We start from the raw sequence: 24,623 nt of genomic DNA, 5'->3' as shown, positions 1-24,623 counted from the left end.
CTCATCTGACCATCAATGTAGGGGGGTAACATCTCAACTGACCAACAATGTAAGGAGGCATGTCTCATCTGACCATCAATGTAGGGGGGGAACATCTCAACTGACCAACAATGTAAGGAGGCATGTCTCATCTGACCATCAATGTAGGGGGGAACATCTCAACTGACCATCAATGTAAGGAGGCATGTCTCATCTGACCATCAACGTAGGGGGTGGGGGCATCTCAACTGACCAACAATGTAAGGAGGCATGTCTTCTCGGACCACTAATTTAGGGGGGAATATCTCATCTGATCATCAATGTAAGGAGTCATGTCTCATCTGACCATCAATGTAGGGGGGAACATCTCAACTGACCATCAATTTAAGGAGGCATGTCTTCTCGGACCACCAATTTAGGGGGGAATATCTCATCTGATCATCAATGTAAGGAGTCATGTCTCATCTGACCATCAATGTAGGGGGGAACATCTCAACTGGCCATCAATGTAAGGAGGCACATCTCATCTGACCATCAATGTAGGGGGGAACATCTCAACTGGCCATCAATGTAAGGAGGCACATCTCATCTGACCATCAATGTAGGGGGTAACATCTCAACTGGCTATTAATGTAGGGAGGCATGGCTCATCTGACCATCAATGTAGGGGGGAACATCTCTTCTGATCATCAATGTAAGGAGGCATGCTTCATCTGACCAACAATGTAGGGGTGAAGTCTCAACTGACCAGCAATGTAAGGAGGCATGTCTCATCTGACCAGCAATAAGAGTGGGCGCCTCTCATCTGACCAGCAATAAGAGTGGGCGCCTCTCATTTGACCAGCAATAAGAGTGGGCGCCTCTCATCTGACCAGCAATAAGAGTGGGCGCCTTTCATCTAACCAGCAATAAGAGTGGGCGCCTTTCATCTGACCAGCAATAAAAGTGGGCGCCTCTCATCTGACCAGCAATAAGAGTGGGCGCCTTTCATCTGACCAGCAATAAGAGTGGGCACCTTTCATCTGACCAGCAATAAGAGTGGGCGCCTCTAGTCTGCTGCATGTCCCGAGTTCTAGGAATGTGCTCTGAGGTGACCATGCTGGCCGCCACTGACCGCAGCTGTCCGCCTTGTGAACTGCCTCCTAGTTGGTGTGTACACTGAGCTGCAGCAGGTTGCTGGCTCCTGTGTTCATGCAAGCAGCATTCGGTGAAGTTTGTATTGGTGTTATAAAGAAACAATTGTATTATATAAATACAAATACATATAATATTATTGTATTATGATAAAACATTTGTAAAAGACATATAACTGACACCAGTGCATTTTTGACATGTTTAGGAGGCATTTGTACAGTGCTGTCTAATCCCCCATTCACACTTTCTGTGCTTTGGCGGTGTATGTTCACACAACGTGGTCAAAACGTGTGATGTGATTGCGGTGCCATTACTTAGCACCTACTTAGTAATGGCACCTGAAACTTGGCAGGCAAAGCGCGCAATAAACATGCAAAAACATGTATTTCCCAGCTCAAAGTGCTGCATGAGCTTCTTTGCCACGTTTGTCACGCATGAGGCAGCGGAACCTGCAATCATGCGTGCCACAGGTGTGAACGGAGGCTTAAGCTCTGAGAACACCTTGTTCAAATGTTTTTCAATTTCACTTCAAAGGTTTTCTTAACACCTTACAAGCATCTGATGGCTCAATCACAGGGCCGATTTGCGCTGTACGTATAAGAATCGGCGTAATTCTGCGGAGGATGTACACAGGTGTTTGCGATCAGCCATGGCCCACAGCCTGTACAGATCATTGTCATGGCTGTTTGCCGTGACCACACTTCTTTGCAGTCACATGCAACTAGGGGCAGATGAGTGTCCCTGGATGCAGACAGGTAGTGCGCATGCAGTGTGCACAGACTAATAAGCATATGGTGGACAATCAGACTTTCCTGGTTGTGGAGACCCGGCAGACACTGATAAATGGTAATGTAACGATGAAGGCTTGTTCACACCATCTCCAGACCAGATCTGGATGCATTTCTGCACATGCGTTTATGCGTGGTTTTGATGTGTTTTTTATGCATTCTGGTGTGCTTTGGTGTTGCAGTCCAAAAACAAAACATGCTGCTGCATTTTTTTTTTAAAAGGTCTGGAACTGAACGCAGTGGTGTGAGCTGGCCTCTAGGGATGTCCCGATACCAATACTAGAATCAGGGCCGATACCAGGTCTTTTGACGAGTACCTGTACTTGTGAAAATGCCCAGATTCTTGTGGCTGATACTGGCCCTATACATTTTTTAAACTGCAGCGGCTGCTGAGTTCCCGAGCTTGTGGGGACCTCGGCAGCCTGCTGGGGACCTGGCAATAGCTTTCCTTGGCAGTGCCTGTCCGGATCTTTATCTCCTCCTCCTTTCCAGGTCAGGCACAGCCATGGACAGCCCTACACAGCACAGTACAGCCCCAGAAACAGCACCCACCCATTCAACTCTCCACAGCATAGCCACAGCCCACAGAGCCCTGCAGAGATGAGAGGTGTGAAACTGCCCTAAAATCATCACTTGGGAAAGTACTTGAACTTGGTCTTGAAAAAGTGGTATCGGCATATCCCTACTGGCCTCATTTAAACCATTGGAATTACTGTGTGTGCACTTTTGGTGCGGATAAACAATGCCCCGGTCTGGAGTTGGTGTGAAGGAGCCTTTGGTGACGCAGAACGGAAGTGATGTTTGGACAGGCTGGGAACAGCTGGATAATGGAGTAAGATAGTGTCACAACATGGAAAGTCTGACAGTGTACCGGATGCCTGCTGGTCTGAGAATGCTGCATGTGCACAGCCTGTTGTGTGTTGGATTTGGTTTTAATAAAGCATTTTATACAGTTTTACGCTATGTGCCACTTCATGTTTGTTATTGTGATAGACTAGGAGGGTTCAAGAACATTGTGCAACGGGACCCCGAGAAAACTCCTGACCCGAATATTTGGGAAGAAGCTTCTCAGTCCTTGCAGTTTGTTAGTATAGGTCCACTATAACAAGGAAGTCTATGTCCACTGGAGAGGGAAGACTCACTGGATAGATCTTACACAATCAGAGCTTGTGTTGAGATGTGCTATAAGGACTTATTAGTGTAAAAACTATTTAAAGCCTATCTCTGAGTAAAAAAGCAAAAACTATTCATGCAGTGGGTCTCCTCCTGCATTACTGGGGTTGGGTGCTCATTTTTGTCTAGGGGTATGGTGTAAAGGACTTTTTGTTCTGATCCCAGCTTCCCCAGCAGTCAGCTTTCACCTACCCCCCTCCATGCTCCGGCTTGTGGACTGTCTCTCGGGGATCTCGCTTATAGCGCAGGGTTATTGGCCCTGCATTAGACTTGTTGACATCAGCGGGCCAATGACCTCCGGAAGGTGAAGGAATCTGTGGGTGGCAGTGCAGGAATAGCCCCATTGCAAGGGCAGTTTTTTTTTAAAATCTAGGCTTCATGCACTGTGTTGTTTTGTCAGGGAAATCCCATTTCACTGCGTTTTTTGTTGGTGTTTTTGCACCTTTTGGATTTAACATTATTATTATATAGGATTTATATAGCGCCAACAGTTTGCGCAGCGCTTTACAATATAGGGAAGACATTATAATTACAATACAATTCAAGACAAGATGGTAAGGAGGGCCCTGCCCGTGAGGGCTTAGGCCCCATTCACACGGGAATCGGCCAGCACGTACAGCTCCGTGCTGCGTGCACGACTGTATCGGGCAGCTCCCGGGAAGGACAGGTGTGAATGGGCCCTAGGGTACTAAACGCCTTTAGAAGCTACATTCACACTAGCACTCCTGCATTTAGGTTCTCAAAACTCAGGAGAAATGATCTTGGAAGTATAAACAAAGTTTATGCTTTCCAGATCACTTCTGCATTTAGATGTACTTGGCTTTAAGCAGAACTCCGGGCACTCCTGGAGCGTCTCCCCCACCTCTGCTAAACAGTGAATTTGAACTTTAGGACATGAGGACGCAGAGGGACATTCCATTGCTGCATTGTAGAAGACAGGGTGGAGGGAGCTTTGTTACAAGCAGCCTGATCCGAGGATTGAGTATAACTTTTTTTTTTTAAACCTAGGCAAAAATGATCAGTTAACCGTTGCGGTGCAAGGGGAGCCCCACTGCAAGGGTTAATAAAATATTTTTCTTTAATCAGGTTCAGCTGTATTTATGTGCATTTGCATGCATTTTGCCCATTTAGGGCCCATTCACACCTAACACATGCTATCACACAACGCACCTAGCATGTGTTACTTTGCTCTAGGTGTGAGGCCATTCCTTTAAATGGCACACCAACTCGCCTCCCGGTTGCCATGCGCTGCTACACAGCACAACAAGCGGTATTGCAATGCTGTGCAGTGAAATAAAATAGTGCATGCATGACTTTTTTAACTGCAACACAACACATGGCATTGTGGAACCGCATGTTACACTCTGTAGCAATGCAATGCAAATAAATGGCAAAGCACCTAACACATGGTAACGCATCCTATATGGGCTGTGCGATAACATGCATTAATCGTATGGTATCGTGCAATGCTATGCTTAGGTGTGAACGGGTCCTTATATTTCCTAATCAGACCGTGGGTGCACAGATTCCTTTTTCCTCTATACACAGCTAAACTGAATGCGCCTAATGCAGGTAAGAAGTCAGTTTGAATATTACCAATAAAAATCATATTTTGCATTTATATGTAAAAGGAATATAAACGTATATTTGCCAGTGACGGTGTGAATGAGGTCTAAATGTGAGCCAAAGCTTTTTGTTACTCAGCAGCAGACTAAGCTGTGTATATGACTGCTGGTCATAGTGAACACTGAGTGTGAATGGTGTCTAGTCATTTTATAAATACCTCCCTATGAAACTTTAATGGTCTTTGAAATATATTTGCCAGTTAGTGCCGTGGTGTCATATCCACGTTGGATCTCATGGGTTGGCGGCTGGTGAAGTTCTTGGGGTATCATATTGTAGGACTGGAATTTCTTCTTGTGTTCAGCACTGTCACTCTAGTAGGTTGCTGTCCCTATATTGAGGATGTGTTGTATGATTCATATACACAAGGGACCGTATGTATCAGTGTAATCTTTCATGAACAGGAAATAAACCGGGATTGTCAGGAAATGGAGATGTGGAGACCCAAGTACACAAGAAGTGCAATTTAATGTAGAGCCCAAAGAAAACACTGCTAACCACTTTTTTATTTTATTTTCAAGTGACATTTTTCACCACGTTTTAAAATACTTCTATCCGCCATGGTTCCTTTATAAGCTGACCGTACACATTGGGGGGAATTTATCAAACGGGAGCGAACAGATTCTGGAGCAGTTGTCCATGGCAACCAGTCAGCTTCGCTCTTCAGTTTGTTCATTTAAGATTATCAAATGAAAGATGGAAGCTAATTGGTTGCCATGGACAACTGCTGCAGATTTTGTCTGCTCCAATTTCGATCAATTCCCTTCCTAATGAACCAACCAAAATTTAATCTGTGGGTAGCTGCCAATTTTTGTTGAAGGAACTGGGTGGAAAATTATCGACCGAACAGTGACTGCATCCAATCAGATGCTGTCGCTGGTGCCTGTCTGAGGGCACGTTCACATCATCTGTATTCAGGCTGTGCTGGACGTTTTTTACAGCGCAGCCCGAATGCAAGACCTGGGAATTTGGCTTGTCGTGGATGGTGGCAGTTCACACCATGGTTAAAAAACATACGGCATGCAGTGAGATGCAGTAAACCGCATTACGCTGTGGTGAGCTCATAGAACCTAATAAAATGTTACAGTGCAATGCGGCTTGCTCATGCGCAACAGTACTGTTCGGGCATACGCACTCCAGCCAGCAGCGTGGCTGCTGGTGTGAACAAGCCTTAAAGCTGGCCATATACTGGTCGAGGTCCTGTTGACTTAGAGGAAATTCAACCAGTCTGCCGCCCTGTCGGGATTCCCCCATTTTCAATAGATTTTTGTAGAAAGAGCCAGTCTGATAAATGTCTGCAGAACAGTGACTGCAGCCTAGCTGCAGTCACTGTTCTAGTATTGTGACAGCGGTGGGTAGGATTTTAAGGCTCTTGGGGGGGGGGGAGTGGATTAATTACCATACTCGCTGGCTGTTTGTCTTTCTGTTTCATTGACCCAGAAAGATTCACAAGTTACATTTACAACCTGAATATGTAACATGTATTGTTTTGGGCTGTCAGATACTGAAAGGCTTGGTGTATAAGTCAATGTTTAGACCAGAGGTGGACAACTCCAGCCCACCAGCCGTTGTGGAACTACAAGTCCCATGAGGCATCGCAAGACTGACAGTCGTGGGTTAGAGTATGAACACATTTTGTAGCAGCTGTAGATGTGGTCACAGTGTGATCATCTCCTGGTGACCACGTGCTGACCACATCTTACCCAACTAATAATGATATCCAATCAGTTTTCAGTGGGCACAGCTTCCACAATGCTGCTTGATGTGGTCGGGATTATCTGTGTTTTCACCTTGTAGAACTGCTTAGCGGGACCTTGTAAATTAAATGGATTTGGTCACCGCATGGTTTCCACAAAAGCGCCTCGCTATATCCACACTTGTCATTCAAGTTTAAGCACATTTTTTAAAATATACTGTGGGTGCCAACTTCTCATTGACTTTGCCATCATAGGCCCATTCACAAGGGGCAATGTGGCATTCCTGCCTGTTCAGGTAAATGACCGAGTGACAGCAGCCGCATCTGTAAGCGGCAGTCAGCATGTCGTTTTGTATGATATGATTACATGCAATCTGAAATAGATGATTGTTGCTAGATGCACCTATTATATACAATTACACGAAGACTGCTGCTTACAGATGCGGCCGCTGTCGCCCGATCATTTACTGTAATGGTTGCAGTGGCCGCATGTGAAAGGGGACACCTGGCATGCCTGCTACAGGAATCCGTAAGTTCCTGCAGGAGAAATACCCGATCGCCCTGTGTGAACAAGGCCATAGTATAGGATCAGTAAAGGCTTCATACCTATAGAAGAACAAGTTATGAAAAAGTCTGGCATCTCCTGAATATTTCTCTGTTTTTAATAACTAATGTGATTTGTCTTTGTGTCTTCTTTAATGTGTCACCGCAGTTTATGTAGAGAACACTGGTCCTCTATGCTTCAAGGCATCCTCTGTGTACAAGGGGGCTGACTTTAATTGAAGCACTGCATTCCCGTCCCTCTCTTACAGCTAAACTCCAGACAGATATAAAAGCCCGCCTGTCCAATCCAGGAGCCAGCAGGATCTTTTTAGGAGCCAGCTCCATTGACTACAACTAGAGAGAGCCTTTAAGTTGGGTGCCTACCATAGGAGCATTGGCTTCCTGGCTCCTGGCATTTGTCCAGCTCTGTATAAAAGACACATTCATTCAGCTCTGTATTCGTTAATTCATCGTAAAATGTGTGTTTTTTGTAAGTGCAAGAAGTGTAAGTACCTGAATCTCACTTGGTGTCAGCCTCTTGCTATCTCTGTACAGAAGAACACTAGGGAAGCAGAAGCAGAATAAGGAACCATTCGGTAGCGGGGAGTATGCTGATAGGAGAACCCAGGAGAGATGAGCTCATCAGTCTGCTGTTCCTCCTTTTACTTTACAGTTAGGCCCCATTCACACTGCGCGTTTCGCAAATCGCGCGTTTGTTGCGCGATTTGCATTTTGCGCGATATCACGCGATTCGTCGCGCGATAACGCGCAAATGCTTGCATTGAAAAGCATTGAATCACGGCAAAATCCTCTCCAAAAAGGGTCCTGCTGTAGCGACGCACGACCCGCGACAGCAGGACCCTTTGCCCCATTGCCAAGCATTGGAGAGCGATATCGCGCTGTAAATAGCTGCGATATCGCGGGAATTACCGCTCGATAAATCGCTCAGTGTGAACGGGGCCTTACACGGTGGAGGTGTGAAGGAGACCTTTATGGGTTAGAACACCGCAGCAGATTAAAATTAGGTCTCCTGTGTGATATGGCACAGCTTTGTAAACCTCAGAACTGGATGGACAGAAATACACATTTTTTGACAAGTAAAACTTATTATATAATATTCTCTGTATATCTAGTTGTCTGAAATTTAGCTTTAAATTAACTCCAGGTCAGTCCTTTGCGCACAGTAGATCCTTCAAGATAGAGAACTACTGTCATTGATCCAGGACCCTCTTGCTTAGTGTCCCAGTACCATCTTTCAAAACTTGAAAGGCTACAGATAGTGCTATAGCTGGTCTTCCGAACATAGCATAGAGGCAGGGAATTTCCCCATTGACAGCCAGGGGAATGGTTAAAGGAGAACTATGGGGTTAAGTATTTTCCCCATAGTTCTCCTTAGGGTAACGGGAGGACACAAACTAGCGTCCTCCCGTCACCCTAGGCTCAGTATACCACGAGCTATAGCTCGCGGTATACTGAGACGCCGCAGTGCTCGCAGTATACTGAGACGCCGCAGCTGAAGTGGATCCCAACAATTGTACCGGGATCCGCCCAGCTGCGTGACTGACAGCTGGCTCTGCCTATCTAGAGGCAGAGCCAGCTGTACCCGCCCCCTCCCACGTCCGTTCCGCCAGTCAGCGCTGGCGGATCGGGCAGGGGGGAATCCAGCCCCTCCCCTGTAACGGCAGAGAGCCGTGACAGGATCGAGAGGAGAAAAGCACTCACCTCATAGTTCTCCTTTAAGAATATAAAACATCTTTATTTTCTCAGTGCCATGACATACTCATAATGTATGGATAGTGAATTTAGTACAAATCAGAATAATAGGGCAGTTAGGTAGCGGATTCCTGTGGCACAAATCTGTGAATTCTTGCTCCTGGGCTGACAGGTATTTCTAGACAACTGTGGTCACTCAACCTGTACCAAACAATGACAGGCTGACAGGAGCTGAAGCTGTCCGCCGATATTCGCATGTATCCGCATATCCTACGGCTAGGGACCAATGACCGACCCTGGACCCAGGCAGATTGCCTCCAGAGCTGGTTACCTGTCTTCAGTCTCATCTAGACCTCCTTGCTTTATGGTTTACTAACATATCAGTTATTAGTCCACAGGGTAGTAGAGCTGATTTATGGAAGCTGAAAGCACTGCAACCATCCAGATGCTTGATTTGCTTTTCTAACCTGAACTGGACATTTTGCCTGTGGTTGAGCTCTTTGGTAAACATTCTTCTTTCTAAATGGGTACAATTTTTGTTTTAATTCAACTTGAACCCAGCTGTCAAGGCTACAGTAGCCAGCCATGGTTCGGTTCCTCTGATTTAGGCTAGATGACTATAAAAATGTGTTGTGTCTGGGATATAAAGAAGTCAATGGGGTGGGCGCCATTTATAACAACTAATTCTATTCCGAATATAGAAGGGACTGAATGTAGAAAGCATTGAGTGAACAGTACTGCTTCACTATGGGCTCAGTTTTAGGAGAGATAGCTCTTTAAAAGGACAGTGGTAGGTAGGGATGCACCGATACCGGTTTTTCGGTATCGGGTATGAGTGCCGATATTTTGCTTTCAGTACTCACCGATACTGAGTACCGATACGGGTGTTTCCGCTGGCATGGAGCCGGCTTCCCGGGCATCAGGGAATGACATGCCGCCTGGCTTCCTGATTGCCCAGGAAGCCGGCTCCATGTTGTTTGGCTGGATTGATTGTGATTGGCCGGGAAACTGGCTTACCAGCCAATTAGCATCGAGCTAGCTTCCCGACCAATCAGGAAGCCGGGCGGCGAGTAATGACCTGCCTCCCAGCTTCCTGATTGGCTGAGAAGCCGCTTCCATACTGATTGGTTGGGAAGCCGGCTTCCTGGCCAATCGTAAGGAGCTGGCTGTTCGGCCGGCTCAATGCTGATTAATTGGAAAGCCGGCTTCCCAAACAATCAGCATGGAGGTGGGTCATTACTAATCGCACAGGAAGCTAGCTCCATGTTCCCCTATGGCACTTCCAGTCAGAGGAAATTTTCTGTAAAGCTGGCAATACACTCAGCCTTTTCTTTCTTGTGTAGCCCCATAGGGGCCCTGATTTCCTGACCCATGCTAAACAGTATAGATGGGGGGAATCTCCCCTGCTGGTGATTGTATTCTGACAGCCAGCTCCTGCTGCTGACGGTTTTTGGCCCGGCTCTTTAAACAAATGCCAATTGAAAAATTGACTTTTGTCGATAGAAGGGGCATCGATGGGGCCCAAATTTAGTTAGCCAGAATTCAAGCAGTGTATGGCCAGGCCTAATTGTACAGTGTGACTCGTATGGCTGCCTCACATCTCAGACAGAGACGATCAAGTGATTTGTTGGTGCATTATGAAGTTCAGACACACCATACAGAGATTATCATGTCAGACTTTCCGAAAGCACTCCTTGTGTAACGGTTTTATGTCTGTCTGCCCTACGGGGATCCCAGGAAACACATCCATGCTGTTCCACTAAATGAATCTTTTGCAGTTGCCATGGAAATTGTGAGCTGTACCCTTGGACACGACTACCAGCCCAGAACTTGTTTTTTAATCCTTTAATCAGAGTATGAACAATTGGTATTGGAGAGCGAATGGGATGAAGTACTGTAAATAACTATTACTGTTGACATTTGAAAAGGTTTGGTTGTTTTTCAGAAATGGCTTTTAAAGTGTTTAACAATCTCCGAGAGGCCCAACTACTCAATCTTCCTTTTCCAGGATAGTTCTGGGTAATAACTATGATCTTCACCGTGAAAGGGAACATTGTAGTAAGTGTATAGCTAGAAACTCATTGACAGTCCCTCTCAAAAAGTCTTAAACTGAGCCTGGGTGTTTGAGGCATTGTGAAAGCTATTATTTACTGCACGTTGGGAGGAATTTATCAAAACTAGAGCAGACAACATGTGGAGCAAATTTGCACTGCAACCAATCAGCTTCTCTCTCTCTCTCATTTTCAAATCTAACCTGAGCAAACTGAGGAGAGATGCTGATTGGTTGCCATAGGCATATGCTCCAGATTCTTCTGCTCCAATTTTGATAAATTCCCCCCAATCTGTTTTATAGACCAGTTCTATAAGTAAATCCAATCAGTCTTTCCAGTAAATACCACAATTATGCTAAAGTTACAAAGCTCACTGAAATTAAAGTGATATTAAACCTTCTTTTTATGAATATTAGGCCCACACTGGCATAAATTCACTATTCCTCTTCTTTTTTTAACTTTTGTATTTTTATTGTTCTCTAGTTGGTCCCCAAACCTCTCTCCCTCCCTGCCCGTTTGCGGATGTCTCCACCAGCTAGCTGGCTGCTGAGGAGACACACGTGTGTGTTTGTTCCCGGCTGTGCCTACACCTAGCTGTGTGCGTCCATAGAAACAGACAGCATGAGGCAAGCCACACCCCTGCTTCCTCTACTACTCTCCACTTAACAGATTGATTGATGGCAGAAGGAGCCAATCGCTTCTCTGCTCTTAGTACCCTCCCCCAGAACCAGGAATCTTGGGGAACGTCCAGTATATTTTCGGACCCGGCATAGGTGACAAGCGACCACAGGTAAGTGTGTGTGTGTGTGTGTGTGTGGGGGGGGGGGGGGGTAGTTTAGGGCAACATAGAAAGGTACAGGACATTTTTTACCTTTTCCCCCGGCTCCATCATCTCTCTGGAATGAGGGAATCAAAGTGACCTGCACTAATAAATAAAATTGGAGGTGCAGCAGAGGTACCTGCGTTGTAGAGTGAGCTTCATGTACATATGGTTTACTGATCCGATAAAAGACCTTCAGCGCATTTCATGACTTGTGGGTTACCACTTCTTCAGGATTGAGGTGTATCGCACACTTTCAGAGAGCGGGAATGATCGCAGTCCAGCAGCAGTATATGGCACTAGATGTACCGTATATGCTTTAAGATAAATGCAAGTGGCCAGCAGTCTAGCAGTGTGACTCATGTAAGAGTACAGGGTATTCTTTACACTATATTGATTGGTGAGATCTATTTTGTCTGAACAATAGCATTGTTTTTATTTTTCCTCAGGAAGCAGATGGGTTCTGGCTTATGACATTCCTCGGCCATTAGCTTGAACAGATCATCAGGCAGAAACAAAGGCTTTGTCGCTTGTAGAAGTGACATCGCACGTCACAATGAGTTGTCAAGAAAGAAAAAAATGTATGAGAAGCTTTCTGAAATGACTGGACAGTAGTAGACGTTTGTAACACTGTCCATACTTCAAGGGGCTTTCCATTTTTAGCAGAATGATGTAAAACTCCTTTTGGTCCCATTCACACGGCTGCGGCTGGGAATTCCTGTGGTAAGAACCCATGACTTCGGTCAGCAGGAATCCCAGGTGTGTCTGTACAGATGTGGCCGCTGTGCTCGTTCACATGAATGATCCAGTGGCAGCGGCCATATCTGCCAGTGGCAGTCCATATGTAATCATGTATGGTACCATTACTCGCAGTTCGGGATAGAGGATTGCATCTGTCTGCGTCCAGGGACAACCATCTATCCCGAACCACCATGTACAGCAGGGGTAGCCAGACTCTGGCCCTCCAGCTGTGGTCATCAGCAGCCAGGGAGTTGAATGCTTACATGACTGTGTAGCTTAAACCTGAACCCCAGGGCGTGGCACATGTCCTGGGTGCCACTTGAAGGGAGTAGTGCTCCGTGGGTCTGTAAATGTTTGCCGACCCACAGGGACAGCAGACTGCTGCTGTCATTATTCAACCCCCGCTGCTTCCAGTTAGTTGCTAGGACCACCTGGCATCCTAGCAACCAACCACCAGCAGCCAGGGAGTTGAACGGTTACAGTGGTTCGAATGACTCTACTGAAGGTTGGTTGCTAGAACCGTCTGGCAGCTCAGTAATCATTAAGACCCCATTCACACTGAGCGACATGGAAATCGCGCAACTTTGAGCGACATTGAGTGACGAGCGACATTGAGCGACGTGTCGCGCGACATCGCGCAACATCTTCCTATTGGGCTGTATGCAATCAGGAGCAATATCGCTCAAAATCGCTCTAAAAAAGGGTCATGTAGAAGCGACAAGCTACAAGCGATATTGAGCGACATTGAGCGACGAGATGTGAACAGCTACATTGAAATGTATTGGTGAAGCTACATAGAGCGATATAGCGCGGAAATATGAGCGATATCGCTGCAAAAATCGCGCGATAAATCGCTCAATGTGAACGTGGCCTAATGCATCAATGAATATACTGGGGCAGACAAAATCTGGGGCAGATTTGCACGGCAACCAATCAGCTTCTATATCTCATTTTCCAATCTCAACTGAGCAAACCGAAGAGAGATGCTGATTGGTTGCCATGGGCAACTGCTCCAGATTTTGATTGCTTCCGTTTTGATAAATTCCCCCCACTGTATTAGTATTTAAATACAAGCAGTGCAAGTACCTGAATGTGACTTAGTACCAGCTTCTTGCAGTCCCTGTGCAGCAGAGCCCAGCGAGGGAAAGGGAGAAGCAGCACAAGGAGCTAATCAGGTACGTTGTGCAACCAGTTACAGGCTCGGGGAGGCAAAAGACATGTAAGTGAAAGAGAAACAGTAGCAGAAAATGACCCCGTCTCCCTTCCTGCCAGATGGGTTCTGCCCTGTGGCAGAGCTGTTTTAATCTCAGAACTGGTTGGCGAAAAATACAAATCATCTTGCAGGTAAAGCAGCTCCCTTGTATGTATTTCATCTGTGTGTTTATCTGATGGCCTGGAGTTCAGCTTTAGCACCTAAAATCCTGCACCAAGCTTTAACAATGACTGACTGTTGGCCCTGCTATGACAGGCTGTATAAATAGCATGTTATAACATAGGAATATACTGCGTATACAGATATAGGAAAAGCACAGGAAATTAATGGGGGAGGGGGTATTTTATAATGTAGTGGTAGGCAACCGTGGCACTCTAGCTGTTGTGGGACTACAAGTCCCATTAAGCATTGCAAGACTCTGACAGCCATAAACATGACTCCTAGAGGCAGAGGCATGATGCTATATGTAGTTTCATCCCATCTGGAGCGTCAAGGTTGCCTACCCCTGTTGTATTGTATAAAATATATTCCTGACTTTCTAAGGGCTCATGTTGACGGACGTTATTATCAAATGCGATATTTTCCATTCCAACACATGCAGCTGCGGTCAAATGGAAAACGTTTCATTTTGACCTGCTTTGCCTACAGTTTGAAGACGAAAGAAACGCAGCGCAACTCAACGCAGGTTAAACGCAGCCTCTGAACTGCCATGTGTGCTGGCCAATTAAAGTCAATGGGGAGCAAAATCTGGAGCAGATTTGCACGACAACCAATCAGCTTCTCTGTCTTATTTTCAAATCTTACCTGAGCAAACTGAAGAGAAACGTTGATTGGTTGCCATGGGCAACTGCTCCATATTCTCCCTGCTCCAGTTTTGATAAATTCCCCCCGTGAGATTTGGCTGACCTGTTTGACGTGCGTTCCAAATGCATGTCAGAGGCAGGAAGACAATGCCTGTTGACATAAGCCCTGCCGCTGCTCGGAGGATTCGTGTTTACTGGATATTCTTTAGCAGTGTGCCAGATAATCAGTGTGATTGAGACTGCATGGTGATCTTGTCTGTGTGCATGACATCATTACTGCATAGCAGCAATTATCCTAATCTAGTTACAGTTTGAGTCTCATCATGTTGTTGGAAAAGATTCCCATAGCCCTTATCTAGCGTCCAGTGCTGTATTCCTTCAGTTATGGATTTAGAGACATTATTTAAAGAGAACCAGTCACTACTTCAAGTGATATTAAAGTCAAAAGGGTTTGAAGCTGTTTGAAAGGCTGATTATATCACTGAATGGATGCTGCTCTGTTTAAAAGTTAGTTTCCTGGTCCCTGAGCACTGGCCCTGATATCCTGTTTTAGGGTGGCTTCTTTCCCTTGCAGGGTCCTATGAAGCTTGTGTGTGCTAGCAAGCTGTGTGTGTGTGTGTCTCCTCGTCAATGCTAAGCCTGATGATGGGACACTGCGTGGCCCTGAAAGCGCTTGTTTACATGACAAAGAACTTCAAATAAATGAATATTCTGCTATCCTAAAAGGCTTTGGTGTGCTGGTGACATTTCTACATTTTGCTGATATTTGCGGTGCCATCGGCAGTCACTACGAGTGCGCCCCCATTACAAGGGACTTTCGCTAGGGAGTGCAGCAAGGCAAAGAAAAGTATCCACAAACACACAGACACAGAAAGGCAACCCAACACTCCACTCGATACTCCCCACTCCTACTTCCCAAGCCAGTAGATGGACAGCTGCTGGAGACTGCTCTACCTTGTGATCTTATACTGGACAGGAAGTTAAGGGAAGCCAAGCTGAGAGAGTTGGAGTTGTTTGGAAACATGATGAGTGTAAGTGTGTGGGAAAAAATATAAAGAAATACTTTGTTGGGCAATGTATATTTGTTTCCTCTGGATTCATTATTGTAAAAAAAAATTCAGAGTTTAATACTACTTTAATGACAGCTTACTGGTTTGGCCAGTGAGGGAGCAACTCCATAGGAGCAGGTGAGTGCTCTCTCTACTGTCATAGGGATCCTGTTTCTGGGTGTTGTTCCCAGCGAAGGGATCGCTAGTGTGACTTGGCCCTTTGTCCAAAATATTGGAACTACGAGTGGCATGATTCACTGCAAGACTGACAGCCACAGGCATGACTCCCAGAGGCAGAGGCATGATGGGATTTGTTGCTTCACCACAGCTGGAGAGCCATGGTTGCCTACCCCTGCCCTAGTCTGTATCATGTCTGCAGTCTCAAACCATCTCTTATAGCATGACTGTAGTCTCTGACCATCTCCTACTGCATGTGTGCAGTCTCTGCCAGGTTCCTGTAGCATTACATTTAGTCCCCATTCACACCTAAAGGTGCCCATACAGCTGACGATTATCGTACGATAATCGCGGGTGATCCCGCAATCGTACAATAATGGTAAGGTTGATGGGCAGCATGCGATCGCATTCACTGTATGGTCGTATGATTTTCGTATAAAGAGCACGCTAGAAGCGATTTTCGGCTGGTTGGTAGCGCGATCGCAAGACGTGAGCCGCACGGCCCGAGGTGCGCAAGCGCACAATGCCCGCTCACCATTGCAATCATCTGCAAGCCCTCCCCTCAGCGGGGAGGACTTGCGATGATCGCAAGAACAAACTGCCTGTCCAAGATGGGCAGGTTGTACAGACTTTTAATCACCTTACAATGGTTGTAGGGTGTATGGCCACCTTAAACGTTCTGTGAACATGAGCACGCTGATGCACGTTCACTGAATGCATAAAAAATGTGCAACATGCTTGCAGTGCCATTACATGTGCCCCAAATGCAACTGAGGAAACACGCTTTTTTGCCTGCGTGAAATCACCTGCAAACACGTGGGAAGAAAAACGCTTTTGCAGATTTCGCTCCATGCACAACTTTCACATGTTTGTCGTGTGTGCGGCACCCATTGAAATCAATAGAGACGTGCAGCAAACATGGGAAACGAATGCCCGTGACTGCATAGGAATTTGCGTTACCGCGACGTGTACTCCCACTACGTGAGCAGGGACTTTGGTCATGTCAGGCGCGCACTTGATGCACCCTATATCAAGAAAGTTGGCCACCACTGCCATGGGGGAGCCTCTCAGCTCTGGCTTTTAGTTAGGCCCATTCATACCTTCACATTCCGTGAACGGGTGTCATGCGTGCACTTTGATGCACGTGCACAGAACGCGTGAAAAACATGCATGACGCTTGTGGTGCCATTACTTGTTAATGGCACCCCAAACACAGCCAGGGAAACACATTCTTTTCATGCACGGATGCGCAGGAAAAAAAAGTTGGTACGTCTGTAGCAGAATCTGCTACATGAGCTACTTTCCCGCATTTGTTGTAGCACCCATTGAAATCAGTGGGCGTCACATGACAAATGCAGGAAAAAACGCACACGTACGTGTGCAAAAACACAACACGCGTTCCTGGTATGCCAAGGTGCGAACGTGGCCTAAGAGTCATCCTCTGGCAAACTAAGTATGTTTACAGAGGCTGGCATGAGCCGTGTCATGAGTCTACTGTTGCTCATACATAAAACATACATTTCATTTTGATTTAGTACGCGTCTGAACTGGGTGTCCTAATAGGAAACCGAGGCTGCTTTTATTTTGCCTTGTTTGGCAGTTGTACTTAACGTAAATCCATCTAGTTTATACTGATTTTATACACAGAGGTATCTCTGCAATAATCTCCTGGTAAGAATGAGGAACAGCTATACCCAACGGGAAGTTCCAATTACGTTACTGCATTCATTTGTATCCAAACAAGTCTTCAATCTGCAGTGTATGCACGAGGCTTTTATTGCTTTCCAATACATTTCATTCACTTGAATCCGCCTGCCAAATATTTTACAGCTTGTCAAGTGTTGTGCTTTATGAGCTGAGTTTGGGAATCCAGTTAAAAGGAAAAGAAACGGTAGACTTGGATGCTATCGTTGCTACAAATTACAGAAGATTTGAAAACGTTTATACTAAAAAGAAAGCCATTTAAGATCAAGTTTCTGTTTAAAGTGGTATTAAACAACCTCTTTTTCTTCCAATAATGAATCCAGAACAAAGGAATATACAGACAGTCCCTGTATTATGAACAAGATAGGGACTGTAGCTTTGTTCTTAAGTTGAATTTGTATGTAAGTTGGAACAGGTACATTTTTTAAGTGTAACTCCAGCCCCCCCAATTTTTTTTCCGTTTTGGATAGCATAGTGAAGGGTTAACCCCCTGTCATGTTTGTTTTTGTGGTGTGTGCCCTGTTAAGAAGATTTCACCTCACTTTCTGTCCCTGTTACAATTGGATTTTGAAAATTGGAAACCAGGATTGGTGATAAAGCTTCAGTGGAGACACCTTTGTCCCATAATGACTCTAAAGGTGGCCATACACTGTACAACCATCGCAAGACCTTAGTCTTGCGATGGTTGTAAAGTGATTAAAAAAACGTACGATCTGCCCATCTTGGACAGGCAGATCGTACTCTCGATCATCGCAAGACCTCCCCCCTGAGGGGCGGGCTTCCGATGACCGCAATGCTGAACGGGCAGTGTGCGCATGCACACAGCGGCCCGTTCGGCATTTGTCTCCCGAGCACCGTTCAAACCAGCCGAAAATCGTACGATTCTCGGCTGGTTTTCTAACATGCTCCTTAGACAAAAGACGTGCGACCCTACAGTAGAAACGGTTGCACGTCTTCGTTCACACTGTTCGATTCTCGTACGATCGCGGGATTTCCCGCGATTTTTGTACGAGAATCGAGCAGTGTATGGGCACCTTTACAGGAGTGAATTTCCCTTCCAAGCGGTAGATTTCCTCTCACTTCCTGTTGCCTCAAGGATAGGAAGTGAGATTAAATCTTCCTAAAGAGGATACAGACAGCAGTAAAAACCTCACAGTGACCCGGAAGAAGAGGAGGGCACCCCTCGTCTGCACGTCTAACAAGAGCCAACTTCCTGTAATGTACATACAGTACTACGAACCAAAACAAAAAAGGTGGGCACTCCTCGTCGGCACTAGCGTGGTAGCGTTACAGCGACTGAAATGCTGCGCGGTACACTTTGGCTGCAGCCTGGGACCCCCTGCTGTACAGTAATAGCCTCAGTTTTTAAGTAGGGGCCGTATGTAAGTCGGATGTTTGTAACTCGGGGACTGCCTGTACATTGCCCAGCAAAGTATTTCTTTAGGGCTTGTTCACACCAAGTGCGGAGCAGATGCAGAGCAGAGCAGTTACAGAACACATCAAAAATGCATCCAGTGTATTCCAATGGTATTTTGGGCTCTAGTTCACACCACAGCGTTCAGTTCCAGAGCATGTGAAAAAACTGCAGCATGCCCTATTTTTTTCTGCTCTGGAATGCACCAAAACACATGCAAACACATCATAAATGCATGCACACGCCCTGGAACGCACTGAAAGCCCATTTTAGGCCAAAAAATGGAACGCAGCAAGCCTCATGCAGATCTGGTCCGGATTTGTTGGGAACCAGCCCTTAAAGTCATCATGTCTCTAAACAGCTCCAATTCTCTCAGTTCATCTTCCCTGAACTTCTTGTCCAGTACAAGATCACAAGGGACAGCCCAGTATCCAGCTGCTGTCCATCTACTAGCTTAGAGAAGGGAGGGAAGGGTGTGGTGAGCAGCGGAGTGTCTTGCATTACTGTGCCTTTGTGTTTGTGGAGGCACACACAAGGGTGGCTCCATAGGACCCTGCAAGGGAAAGGAGCCACCCTAAAACAGGATATCAGGGCCAGCGCTCAGGGAAGCAGCTGATTCTGCAGGAAGCTAAAAATGTTAAACCTCAAGGAGCAGCATCCATTGTAAGTGATGTAGCAGCAATTGAAATAGCCTTTTGACTTTAATAACGCTTTAAGCTTGCACTAATTTAAAAAAATGTTTAAGCTGTATACTGTTTGACAATGAGCAAGGCCTTCCACTGTTTTTTAGGTACATCAATTTTTTTCTGGATCATACCTAGTCAATGGGATTTTGAGAAGGAGTAATAAATGAAAATCGCAATCAAACTTTCTGCACATGTACCCGTCAGTTATAGACAGAGTCAGCGCTGAGGCTAGGTTCACACTCATGCAGTTTGTGCATTTCTATGCATGGCTAGAACACATGGAAACAGCAGAGCATTTGTAATGGCATTCCTTTCACATTTGCGTTTTAGAGGGCTTAAAAAGTACTGCATGCAGTGTTTAAGGTGGGCCTGTTAGGAAACATTGCAGTTTTCTCATTCAACCGCAGGGGCCTTCAAATGTCAGTACACAGGGGCGGAACTACCGCCGGTGCGGCTGTACCGGTGCCTGAGCCTGGGGGCCCAGCAGACCTAGGCAAAGTAGGACAAGAGGGGGGGGACAGCCGCCGACCGTCTGGCCACACGTCCAAACGGCCGCACGGCAGTGAGGTGGGAGTGAGGCAGAGCAGCCTGCAGGCACACTGAAAGGCAGCGCTGGGGCCTCGGCCGGGAGGACCCAGCGACCAGCTTCCTGGTCACACAGCCCGGCGTCTCTCCCAGCTACATGGTGTTCCTGCCGTGCACGAGGAGGTGAGGTGATGCTTTCATCTTCTGTATGTGCCTAAGTTCTGTGACATATTTTGTAGTCCTCTATAACTGATGAAATTATTCTGCGTTTCTGTAGAGAGCAATGCTGGAAGTTGTAGTCCCCTATACCTGTCACCACTCTGCATTTCTGTAGAGAGTAATGCTGGAAGTTGTAGTCCCCTGTAACCGTTACCATCCTGCATTTCTGTAGAGAGTAATGATGGAAGTTGTAGTCCCCTATACCTGTCACCACTCTGCATTTCTGTAGAGAGTAATGCTGGAAGTTGTAGTCCCCTATACCTGTTACCACTCTGCATTTCTGTAGAGAGTAATGCTGGAAGTTGTAGTCCCCTGTAGCCGTTACCATTCTGCATTTCTGTAGAGAGTAATGCTGGAAGTTGTAGTCCCCTGTAGCCGTTACCATTCTGCATTTCTATGGAGAGTAATGCTGGAAGTTGTAGTCCCCTGTAGCCGTTACCATTCTGCATTTCTATGGAGAGTAATGCTGGAAGTTGTAGTCCCCTGTAGCCGTTACCATTCTGCATTTCTGTGGAGAGTAATGCTGGAAGTTGTAGTCCCCTGTAGCTGTTACCATTCTGCATTTCTGTATAGAGTAATCCTGGAAGTTGTAGTCCCCTGTAGCCGTTACCATTCTGCATTTCTGTATAGAGTAATCCTGGAAGTTGTAGTTCCCTATAGCCGTTACCATTCTGCATTTCTGTATAGTATGTTAAAACGGACTTGCTCCTTTGACGGTGTAGGTTCATATATTAACCTAGGGGTGGACAAATTAATATGCAATTCAGGAGCCACTCTGTCCAACCCAGGAGCCAGTAGAAATGTTTTTTAAGTTTTAGGAGCCAGCAACTAGAGAAACCCTTAGGCACCAGCTGTAAGTTTTAGGGAACATTGGCTACCTGTCTCCTGGGATTTGTCTGGTCCTGTATTAAACTATTCAATATTTTGTGTAGTCATTTTAAAGGGAAACTAAACTTCTTTGGGGGGCCTTTTTATTTTTCATTTTTCAAGGCCCTTTCACACGGGCAAGATTTTTTAGAAGCCAGCTCCATTGACAACAACTAGAGAAAACCTCAAAAGTTAGGCGCCAGCTGTTATTTTTAAGGAGCATTGGCAACCTGGCTCCTGGGATTTGTCCAGCCCTTCTATTTGTTGAAGGGGAGGTTCACGATTCCTAATGGACGATCCTTACTTTCAGCAGAGACAGATCGTGAACGAAACCTCCAAATCACTTATAAAATACATTCTTCATTTTCTAAAGATTTTATGTAAAAAGCCAAATTATTTTCTGCTTGGATTTCCTGACCACCTAAGTCTTTTAGAACATCATATGATACTCTTGGGACAAAGAAGATTTGTACTCTATAAATGTCTTTTCCAAGCTGTCTATTGTATTTGATTCACTGGAACTGCTTATGTCTAGAGACATTGGTTATGAAGTTGGGGCATATTCTTGTAATGGGGTGACATAGTTGTGACCCACTTGGTCTTTCATATTCCTGGTGTACGCCACGTCTGCTAGAAGTGCCGACATCCTTCTCATAACCCTTTGTACATTTCACGAGTACTGTTGTCCAGTAAGATAATGAAACTTTGATAAAAATCAATAAGCTTTTAGTTTTCATTAAGGAATGTAAATTACATTGCGGGCACATTTTGATTTAAAATAGGACTCCAGCCAGTTTTGAATAGATTGGGAGAGGGACAGATCCTCTTTCAGATTTTATAGCTTTCTATGTTTTATTTGGGAAAATTTTCTTTCACTTGCCATTGTTTTACTGCCAGAATAAGTGACTTCTCCTATGGGGACAAAGACTGCTGTGAAATAATAGTACGGTGGGGAACGTTGCTATTTCCCTACGGGGAAATCTTGTTCTTTCTGTTGTGTCGCTGGGAGAGGAATTGGTAGGAAATCTCCCCAAGTGGAACACGGACTGCAATAAACATTTTTACCTAAATGTTGACTTGTGAGCTAAACCCTGTGATACCCATGTGTATTCTTATTTAAAACTTAGTGTGCTTGATGTATTTCTTCTGGATCTGTGCAGTGATCCAGTGAAAAACTTTGCCTTTGTGCAGGAGATCCTGTTATAAAGACGGGTCATTGCTGCTTTCTCTCCGTGTGCAGGGTGACTGGTCTTGTATCCACCCCCTCCTGTAGTATTCTGTAGTTGGTGGAGCTACTGGGTCCCTCCCACAGCTCTGCCTATTGCATAGACTATTCAAAGAGAAGCATTGTTTATATCTGTCTTTTCACTAAACTCCTGTGCTGCAGTGTACTGGCACCTTGCAGAAAAGAAAAGGTAACCGCTCTCTGGCGCAGAAGATTGCCAGTAATTAGGTAGTAGGTCCATGCTGAATCTGAGGTCTGCGTGAGAACATCATAGATAGGTATATGAGGGGGAAACAAATATTAGGTTAAAACTAGGGATGCACCGATACCAAGTACAGTACTCGGTACAAGTACAGATACTTTTCGAGCTCCAAGACTAGTCTTGAGAAAAATTCAAGAGTTAGGAGGCAGCTGTCATTTATAAGGAGCACACGGAGCTCCTGGGATTTGTACATCTCTGTTTTAATGTATGATGTTGTTTTTATAAATATAAATAAAGGGATGCACCGATACCAGTTTTGCGAGTACAAGTACTGATACTTGCTCAAGTACTTACAAGTACTGATACATTTTTGTTTATTGTCATGTGACAGATTTTCTAAAATAATATCGACTAATGATTTCAGGACAGTGGTGGAGCACCAGAGCCAGGTCACAGCTGCAACCTCTGCAACCCTGGTAGTTCTCATGAAAATGCCAAGTATCGGCATTGGTACTCGAAAAGTATCGTTGCATCCCTAGTTCAAACATGAGCCATGTGAATTTGAGAAATCCTCAATGACTTTTAGACTGTGTACTACACATCTCTCCTCTAAGCTGTAGGCCACTTAATGCCAAAAGGTTGGACTCTTCACAGCTAAAAACTTCCAAAAACCTGTTAGTGCCTATCTTACAGCAGCAGTAAAAGATGGCTTTTTCCATGTGTGGTAATGCTTGAAAAGCACAGTGATGCAATTCCTACCACAGCTCATAAGCAGGTTACTCCGCATTCCCCTAAGATTCAGAGATGCTATTTTAGACTCCGTACTACACAGTCTTGTGTAATACAGGATACCCTGCTTGACAGGGTATCTGAATCTTTCTAAATGTGACTATCTTCAGTGCGTAGAGAGCTTCATGGGATGGGTTTCCATCGCTGAGCAGCTGCATCCAAGCCTTACATCACCAGGTGCAATGCAAAGCGTCGAATGCAGCGGTGTAAAGCATGCCGACACTGGACTCTAGAGAAGTGGAGACATTTTGCCTGGAGTGACAAATCACGCTTCTCTGTCTGGCAATCCGATGGACATGTCTGGGTTTGGCAAGGGCCAGGAGAAGGGTACTTGCCTGACTGCATTGTGCCAAGTGTAAAGTTTGGTGGAGGGGGGATTATGGTGTGGGGTTGTTTTTCAGGGGTTGGGCATGGCCCCTTAGTTCCAGTGAAGGGAACTCTTAAGGCATCAGCATACCAAGGCATTTTGGACAATTTCATGCTCCCAACCTTGTGGGAACAGTTTGGGGATGGCCCCTTCCTGTTCCAACATGACTGCGCACCAGTGCGCAAAGCAAGGTCCATAAAGACATGGATGAGCAAGTTTGGGGTGGAAGGAACTTGACTGGCCAGACCTCAACCCTATAGAACACCTTTGGGATAAATTAGAGCAGAGATTGCAAGCCCGGCCATCTCATCCCACATCAGTACCTGACTTCAAAAATGTGCTTGTGGAGGAATGGTCAAACATTCCCATAGAAACACTCCTAAACCTTGTGGATGTCTTCCCAGAAGAGTTGAAGCTGTTATAGCGGCAAAGGGTGGGCCAACTCAATATTGAACCCTATGGACTAAGACTGGGATGCCATTAAATCAGAGATTGCAAGCCCGGCCATCTCATCCCACATCAGTACCTGACTTCAAAAATGTGCTTGTGGAGGAATGGTCAAACATTCCCATAGAAACACTCCTAAACCTTGTGGATGTCTTCCCAGAAGAGTTGAAGCTGTTATAGCGGCAAAGGGTGGGCCAACTCAATATTGAACCCTATGGACTAAGACTGGGATGCCATTAAAGTTCATGTGCGTGTAAAGGCAGGCGTCCCAATACTTTTAGTGATATAGTGTATATATACACTAGCTAGCAAGCAGTAGATATATGCAAAAACTTTTTTTTTTTAAAACAACTTTTGAAACAGGTTTAAACTTACCTGTGTCTTCGCCGCACGCTCCCGTCCGAACATCTGAAGAGTCTCGTGCGGCCGCAAAGGATCTTGGGGCGGGTGCAATCGCAGTTCAGATGTTCAGCCGGGAGACGAGGAGAGACACAAGGTAAGTATATGGAGCAGCGTGCACCCCCACAGACTCCGTGGGACATCAGAGAAGAGGAGGACAGAGGAGTCAGCGCTGGATTGGAGACCCGCACCAGTGCTGGAGGGACATCTGAAAACGACCGTATGGAAGAAGATGATCGGATTAAGAGGCATAATTTAACCCCTTCGTGACGGGAG

General features: G+C 45.7%; 1 protein-coding gene across 2 annotated transcripts in view; it reads left to right on the top strand.

Annotated features, from left to right (window-relative positions):
• LRRC8C (leucine rich repeat containing 8 family member C) overlaps positions 1-24,623 on the top strand; it is a 59,690-nt gene that overhangs the window by 887 nt on the left and 34,180 nt on the right. The window contains exon 1 of one of the 2 annotated variants that reach the window (XM_018561400.1): positions 15,430-15,464. The exons of the other annotated variant lie outside the window; for it this stretch is intronic. The gene's annotated coding sequence lies outside the window, so the exon portion shown is untranslated. Of the gene's footprint in view, positions 1-15,429; positions 15,465-24,623 lie in introns of those variants that run through there. 2 annotated transcript variants of the gene reach the window in all.

The sequence above is a fragment of the Nanorana parkeri genome, unplaced genomic scaffold, assembly GCF_000935625.1.
Source record: "Nanorana parkeri isolate BGI_ZX_2015 unplaced genomic scaffold, ASM93562v1 scaffold521, whole genome shotgun sequence".
Lineage (NCBI taxonomy): Eukaryota > Metazoa > Chordata > Amphibia > Anura > Dicroglossidae > Nanorana > Nanorana parkeri.
Note: the sequence above shows the minus strand (reverse complement) of the source record. Positions and strands in the feature narration are given on the sequence as shown.